This window comes from Etheostoma cragini, chromosome 7 (assembly GCF_013103735.1).
Source record: "Etheostoma cragini isolate CJK2018 chromosome 7, CSU_Ecrag_1.0, whole genome shotgun sequence".
Classification (NCBI taxonomy): domain Eukaryota; kingdom Metazoa; phylum Chordata; class Actinopteri; order Perciformes; family Percidae; genus Etheostoma; species Etheostoma cragini.
In genome coordinates, this window is record NC_048413.1 from 26,239,940 (window position 1) to 26,248,317 (window position 8,378).

General features: G+C 42.9%; 1 protein-coding gene across 3 annotated transcripts in view; it reads right to left on the bottom strand.

The window, feature by feature from the left end:
• flna (filamin A, alpha (actin binding protein 280)) overlaps positions 1–1,632 on the bottom strand; it is a 59,903-nt gene extending 58,271 nt beyond the window's left edge. For all 3 annotated transcript variants that reach the window (XM_034875807.1, XM_034875808.1, XM_034875806.1), the window contains exon 1: positions 1,386–1,632. The gene's annotated coding sequence lies outside the window, so the exon portion shown is untranslated. The remainder of the gene's footprint in view (positions 1–1,385) is intronic.
• Positions 1,633–8,378: the final 6,746 nt, after the last annotated feature.

Here is an 8,378-nt window from a genome sequence, read left to right on the forward strand (position 1 = left end):
TCACCTTGAGAATTAAAGAGGCACATTCCAGGCTGTTAATCAGATTACCATAGAAAAGTAAAAGAGACGATATTACATTGGGTGACAGATGATTAGGATTTTGGTTTGCTTTTATCGTCACTGCATCGACTTCTTTTATCGGGGGCACAACCCTAATGTGATTAAAAACCCCTCCTTCTCCTGAATTGTGCACAAAACCTCACCCTGGATTTTGGAAAATGCTAATTGAAAGGGTGAGGGTGGTGTAGTGGATGTAACACATGCCTTTGGTGTGGGAGGTCAGGGTTTGATTCCCACTGCAATGCATCAGCCAATGTGTCCCTGAGCAAGACATTTAACCCTTAGTTGCTCCAGAGGCGTGCAACCTCTGACAAATATGGCAATGTTGCTTTGGATATAAGCATCAGCTAATTATAATGTAATGATCGACAGATTATCTTTTAACCATTTTCTTACATTGCATAGACAAAACAACTAATACATTGAATAATTGACCGATTAGTCGAATGTGAAAACAAGCCCTTAGTTGCAGCCCTTGTTCACTCTAATCAACGCTTTCACCATGCAGTTCACAAACTACCATTCACGTATACTTAATAAAAGGAGAACATTAAACCCACTTCCGTTTCTCCTTTGATTAATCTGAAATATAGTCTATAGTACATAGAGTAAAAAGGTAAATGGTCTAAAGTCTCTACTTCTGCTCGTGGGTATGACGTACAGGGTTAACAATTAAAAGACTTTTTTTTTTAAAGCCCTGCAATGACATATGTTCAAACCTTTTGAACATGGACCAAGGGGCTCGCCAGTGGAGGGCGCAAGCGGCCACCAATTGCCCCCCCCACACCCCCCCGGTAAAAGGCTCCAGTGCAGTCAGTGTATTGCCTTATTTGGTGCGGAGCCCCTAATTCTAACACCGGAGCGATGCTTCAGTCCCGAGGAGTGCCCATAAACAAACTGTAGGGGTGAGGAGAGCTGGATGGATGAGATCCGGCGCGTTACATCCAGCCGTACGTCATCCAGCTGATACCACCACACTGCCAGTATCTTTAACCATATGCATCGAAATATGTGTGAAGGCATCAAAGCCATAAATCGCCTGTGTAAACCAGCGTCAAAGCTTTTCATTGGAAACGTCCGTGCGTAATCACACAGGCTGCATTGGAAACGTCCGTGCGTAATGTGTGCCATACATGATCACACATGACAGACAACTTTAAGACACACATTCGGGATATTTTAGAGAGGCGAAAGCATCTGAGAGAATATCTCCCACAGCGAGCAGTCACGCAGCATCACTTTCTCTCACACACACACACACGCACACACACACACACACACAAACACATACACACACACAGCAACAGGTCTACAGCGGGACTTACTTCTGTGGACAGTCGCCTGTGGTCTCCGGTCCGCTCAGTCAGTGCGCGTAGCAGCTTGCAGTTCCTCTGGTCACAGAGGGTGTGTTAGTGTGTAGCCTGTGTGTGTGTGCTGCACTGAGGTCCCGGACCTCCCTCCCCACGCGCAGTTCCTTGTGGGGTGGATGGGGGAGGGATGGGTGTATTAGGTTGTGCTGGGGGAGTAAAGGAAAAAAAGAGATAGTCCCTCCGGTCTTTTGCTCTTTTCTACGTCTGCTTCTCCTCTGTCTCTCTCTTTCTGTCTGTCCTCCCACAGCGAGTTCCTTAATTGGTAAACGAGTGCAGCGAAAGAGGTGATGGGCGTGTGACTCTCTCTCTCTCTCTCTCTCTCTCTCTTTCTGCTCTGTGCCTCTTTTTCTTTTCTTTTTTTACTTGACGTCATGACCGCGCCTTTGGGATGATGTGACCGGCCCGAGCAGAGCTGTCTATCTCTCCCATCTTCTTTTTATTTTACCCTGGGGTGTGTGTGTGTGTGTGTGTGTGTGTGTGTGTGTGTGTGTGTGTGTGTGTGTGTGTGTGTGTGTGTGTGAGTGAGAGAGTGAGAGAGAGAGAGAGAGAGAGTTGAGGGGGGGAGAGGGGGTGTACAGTATGTCCTCACACCTCTCTCTTTCTTCTATTTCCTGTTATCTTTTATTGTTCAGACAGGCTAGTGATGAAATAATGTGATGTTATGAAGAGTGAGAGGAGAGGGAGGTTGGAAGTGTGCGTGTGTGTGTGTGTGTTTGTGTGTGTGTGTGTGTGTGTGTGTGTGTGTGTGTGTATGTGTGTGTGTGTGTGTGTGCACGCTCCAGCTGAGCATTGGCTCAGGAAACAAGAATGTTCAGCCTCTTTGCCCTTTTGCTCACAGTTCAGCAGTCTGCTGGGATGACGGAGGGAGGAGAGGGGGAGGCTGTGGGGGAGGTGGAGGGCGAGGGGTTTGGGAGATTATATTTAGAAAGGAGGAGAATAAAAAAAGATTAAAGATCGAAGGAGACAGAAAAAAAAATCTGTTGCATAAAACAAAAGTAAATCTTTTGAATGGGTTCATATTTCTTCCTTTTTGCAGGCCAAAAGCAGGCAACAAAGTAGGCAATTATCTTTTTAACAACATTTCTCAATTCACTTTTCAAGTTTCTGTGAGTGTGGGCTCATTAGAAACCTAATAACAAATGAATTGGGAAAACTGCCTGTACTTTCTTGCAGGGAGTTGGATAGGACTCGTTGAAGTACCATGTAGAGATGATGCTGGCAGGCCGATGTTTTAACACTGGACCGAACCAGACGGCTCTGTTTCCTGCTTAGCATCAGGCTAAACTTCTAATAACTTAGTTTTACTTCCAAATAATTAAAAATCATGAGAGATGGTGTAACCCTCGACCTTCTCATCTTAAACTCGCAACCACCGAGCAAACACATTAAAGGTCCATTGTGTGACTGGTTATTATCAAATTCGGTGTTGCCTGTTGAGAAACTTGTCCTTTTTAAGAATATTTACTACCACCATCATCAATTCCAAGTTTTCTAATTGGCTTGAAATTTTATATTTTCACTTGCATGAATTGGGGTAGATGCTCCATTTTCATGCGCCATCTTGGACTATGTCAGCCAGTTAGGGACATTCAGGACATACTGCTCCGCCTTTGGCGTTTTCGGAGTCACATGATAAACTCACAGGTGCTGCTAATCTGCTAATGGGTATCGTCCCTTCCTGGCCCGGCAAGTTTGAAGAAGGAAACATGAAGGACCACATGTACACGAAATCCCAATTTCAGGAACAGGAGTCCTCTTCTTCGCCCATAAAAAGAAAAAGGATATTAAAAAGAGCAAGAGACCGGCTTTTTTGAAGCGTGAAGGACTACCGTAGCTGTGATACTAAGTTGGAACTGCTCGATGGGAGAACACATTGGACCTCTAATAAGCCTGTCTGTTACAGGATGTTTATGTTCTGAGTCCAACTCAAACTGATTCAAATAAACATGTCCGCCATGCAACCAGCGGAGACTCGGGGGAGTCAGTGTCCCACCGTGACCCCAATAAAAACCTCAGTTTTGGTACAGATGATGCAAATCAAGATGCAATCATTCCCTAACCTTAGCCTCCCATTAACCCCTTTAACACAGAAACAACTGAGTATATTGAGCAGTAACTGCCCCTTTGCGTTGTCTTGACTACACATGTCCGACCCATGGACTGTGAGAAAATGATTACATTCAGTCTATTGTCAGACCAGTGACATAGATAGATAGATAGATAGATAGATAGATAGATAGATAGATAGATAGATAGATAGATAGATAGACATTGATCCCCAAAAATGGGAAATTATAGTGTCACAGCAGCTAAATCAGTCACACAGCCCAGAAAATAATTATAAATGAAATACTAGGATACAATATACATGAAATAACAATAGGACTAAAATATACGAACAAATATTTGAATATATACAAGATGGGAATACAAAAATGTGCAACTGCTTAAATAGTTCAATAAAATGTAAATAAACCAATGGACTTTATCCTGCATGGCGTCAACATAGCATTCGATAAAGGTAGATTTCCTCACCATATGTGAAGTAACTTGCTTATATAGCTGAGAAAGAAAACAAAAAGTAGCTAAAGTATTTAGTGGGCTGTACTGTGTCCATGTTTCATAAGACAGTTTTTGCCATATTTACGCTTAAATGCTGATGTTGTGCATCAGGTTGCACCCCGCACTTATCTTCTCCCTCTAACTGTTGTTAACAGCAGAATCTGTACACTTGTTCTTGGATGTCCTTCCACTACTCATCATTGTATCATGTATGAAAAACTTCAATAAGAAGACATCAGCATTGGTTGCGGTTTATTTATAGACAAATACATTTCAATTACCGTAGTTATCTTAAACAGCTTATGGGACCCTTTTCCTCTGTCTACCTCTTGAGACATTCTGCACGTTTTTTCTGTCCTTGCTGTATCTTTTGCTGCAGCTTAGAAAGCTTTTAGGTTTAAAGCCCCCTCAGATTGGAATAATTCACCTGTCACCATTTGGTCCATCCTATCTCTCCACTCCTTAAAAGATGCCCTGTCTTCCTATTACAGTACCAACTGTACCTGTCCATAACCCTCCACACCACCATGACAACACTTCTAATATTATTAATATCCAGTTTAGTCCTTGCACTACCTCAAACTAGATCATGACAGACTGATGTCTGGTGTTTTGTTTTCTTTTTGTATGTCTTTTTTTGTTTTTTAACTGTTGTGTCCAATCATGATTGTACCGTATTTGTATTTAATGTTAAGGACCCTCTTAATGATTCGTTTTCCAAATGCTGTAGAGAATATACAATTCATATTGTCATTCTGCCTGTAGTAAAGAATTACATTTCCAAGTCAGGGTGTAAACCTTGTTTCAAGTTTTTTTGATTTTTTTAAAAGGTTTATTCTGTCTCTAACACCACAGCAGCTTTAACTACCTGATTCAAAAATGACAAAACCATCCTTAAAATTAAAGCACTTTATTTATAGTTATCCATCCATCCATCCATCTTCATCCGCTTATCCTGTATCAGGTCTCGGGGGCAGCAGCTCCAGCAGGGGACCCCAAACTTCCCTTTCCCGAGCCACATCAACCAGCTCCGACTGGGGGATCCCCGAGGCGTTCCCAGGCCAGGTTGGAGATATCTGGGTCTTCCCCAGGGCCTCCTACCAGCTGTTTATTTACAGTTAATGAAATGGAAATATAAATTGAGTGTACACAGTACACTGCCCAGAGCAGCAACTTTAACTCTGATGTGAACTGTCCAGATCGTGTCCTCCATCAGGGTAAAGGGTGTCTTGTGTACTGGGGTCGGCTCTGAGGTCACAGTGGGGCCCCTGACACGTCTTCCTGTGGACATCGACACCTTTCCTGACGCTGCTGCCCGCTGTGTTGTCTTCAGACCAGCGCTCCACTGAAGCACGACTCATGCTCAGCCGTAGCTTCCTCCTCTGAGCAGCTTAGCGACCGGGTGCACAAAATGCTGCCAAGCAAAAAGGAATTAGTGTTTTTTGAAAGTACTTTACGTTTGACCGAGTGTTTTTCACATGTATCTTCAGGGCACGTCTATCAAGTAAATGTACTGTACGTGCACACAATACAGCATTAACATACACACACACGTGAGGATCACTGAGCAGTGGGTGTAAAGAGGTGTAACAGCAAAGGCTTTGGTTCTACTTGCCTTGTAAATGTGACTTCTGTGTGATTTCTCCTTTTCAAGTTTCTACCATACACAAGTACCCATAGTTCTTTGGGTGGGAAAGGAGGCTGAAACCTGGAGCAAACACAGATGACAGTGGAGTGGAGGAGGCAGGGAGATCTTTTTTTTCATCCTCTGTGTGTGTGTGTGTGTGTGTGTGTGTGTGTGTGTGTGTGTATGTGTGTGTGTGGGAATCAGCGTGTAGTAATAAGAGCCAGATGTTGTGGTTGTGAGCTCGTCCAGTCGGTCAGTGACATCATCTGTATGCAGCTCGTTGAAGTACATCACCAGAGGCTTATTTGTAGGGGTAAACACACACACACACACACACACACACACACACACACACACACACACACACACACACACACATACACGCATACACATATTTAGGCAATTATTTGATCAAATATTTAGGCAGAAGACAGATGCAGCAGAACAAACAAAGTTTATTTTCAGGTGTTAAAGTGGGCCAACATGAACTGAACCTGCGTTCCGGGACCTTCGGTTAAATAAGTGATTTAACCTGAGAATCCTGTAGGAGATGTAGAGTGAATAGCACCTTGATTCTACATATAATTTGGAAAGATTTGCTTTTGTGAAACAAGTATTCCAGGTATCTGAAAAACTGTCTCTCTATCTTGGGCTCAACCGTCTGTATGTGTGCATATTGTGCATGTTTGTGTCTTCTTCAGAGAGAGGACCGCAATTTTGCTGCATGTCTTGCTGTATGATCATGTGTGTTATGCTCTTTATATAAAATATTGCTGTCATTATTTTTCCATAATGAAATAAGTATGTTAAACAAACTCCTAAATTTATCACACCGAATATTTAAAGCAAACATCAGCGGCATTGACTCCCACTGAGCTCAGGCCCGTTCTTTTTGCTCCTTTTTCAGAGCCCATAAGTTACTTTTTGCTGTCGGGGTGTGAAAAACACTTCAAACAACATATAAAAAATGTTTTAATAGGAAACTGGAACCACACCAGGTCCGTCGGACTGGGGGGAAAAGGGGACAGAGTACCCAGGGCACTTAATTGAGGAGGGCCCAAAAAGATGCTAGAAGGGATAGCTGTGGATGCGGGGAGGGGCCCAGAATTATGTGGTTGCCTTTATGTTAGGTGATCTTGATCCGTCTCTGTTCACTTGTTCAATAAAAAGACAGAGTGGGTACAAAGTTGCAAAGGTAATGTAGATTGATTGAAAACAGACTGATGTTTACATCGTGACAAATAGAAGGAGACAGAGCCTTAAAGCGCAAAGTTGGATGTAAAAGGGCAATGACCGAGGGATAGTTTCAGAGAGAGTAGTTAAAAATCAGGGAGTCAGGCCCCGCTGACAGCCTCATAACAAAGCGTCTCTCTGATGGTACTAAAGTGGTAAATTGTTTAACTGTTCCCTGTGCGCTCACTTTCTGCCTCTTGTTCTCCTTCACACACACTAAACACATGCACAAGCACAGACACGAGGCCTGAGCACTTAGATTAGACCTATAAACAGAACAGTAAACCCCGCTTGCAGGTAATTCAACAAATATGTCTCCTCTCCTCATCCCTTAATCCCCCCATCTGACTCCAACTCAAAGGCGCTCACACAGGCACATCAAAGTGGCTCCCATATGACAAAGTGGAGTAATTATGGAAAAATGTTTCTCATGAAATGGAATGGAGCCCATATTTAGACATGTCAAATGTGGAGTGGCTTTTATGACCAGCTGAGGCAGACAAATCAGTTACACAGAAATTTGAAGAATAGAGGGCTGAGGGTCTGAGGGTCTGAGGGTCTGAGGGTCTGAGGGTCTGAGGGTCTGAGGGGCTGAGGGGCTGAGGGTCTGAGGGTCTGAGGGATTGAGGGATCGAGGGTACCACGAAGTACACAGGTCCAAAATGAGGTGACAGTGAGCCAATAATATGATATGAATAATGATGACGTATACAGTAACTCTTAGTAATTAGTTATGGATACATTATAAATCATTTATAAGACCAACCTTTGGGTTGTCAGACTGACTTGATGGATCAAAAAGATTTTTTTTTATTAATGACTTACTGACAGGCTAATAAAAATATATAGATAGATAGACAGATATATAGATAGATAGACAGATAGATAGATAGATAGATAGATAGATAGATAGATAGATAGATAGATAGATAGATAGATAGATAGATAGATAGATAGATAGATAGACATTTATTTATCCCAAATTGGGAAGTATCTGTGCAACAGCAGCAAATTATGAGACACAAAGCACACATGTTGTATCATTACATAAGTCCATTTGCTCAGCCATGTTGAAGCTAGATATGAACATCATCATCATCATCAGAACTGATGTCTGCGTCACACTTCAAATCAACACACAACACAAACACATAGAAAATGTGAAAAAAGTGTGAAGCTGAGATGAACATTTACACTGACATGTGTTGTGATTGTGTAAAAGCAACAAGACAGCAAACACAGCCGGACTAATGAATGGAAGAGCTCATTGTCATTACAGCACCAACCTCCACTTAAAAACCTCCCTCACCTGCACATGCACTCCTTCAACACACTTACTGTGTGGTGTCAACTCTCACCACACGCACTGCAAACCATACTGTAGGCTCATAAATCACAGTCCGGCAGAACAAAGTAATCACACTGACTCAGAGAGCAGCAGACTCCGATGTCATCCGCAGGGTGAGTCACACACACACACACACACACACACACACACACACACACACACACACACACACACAAAC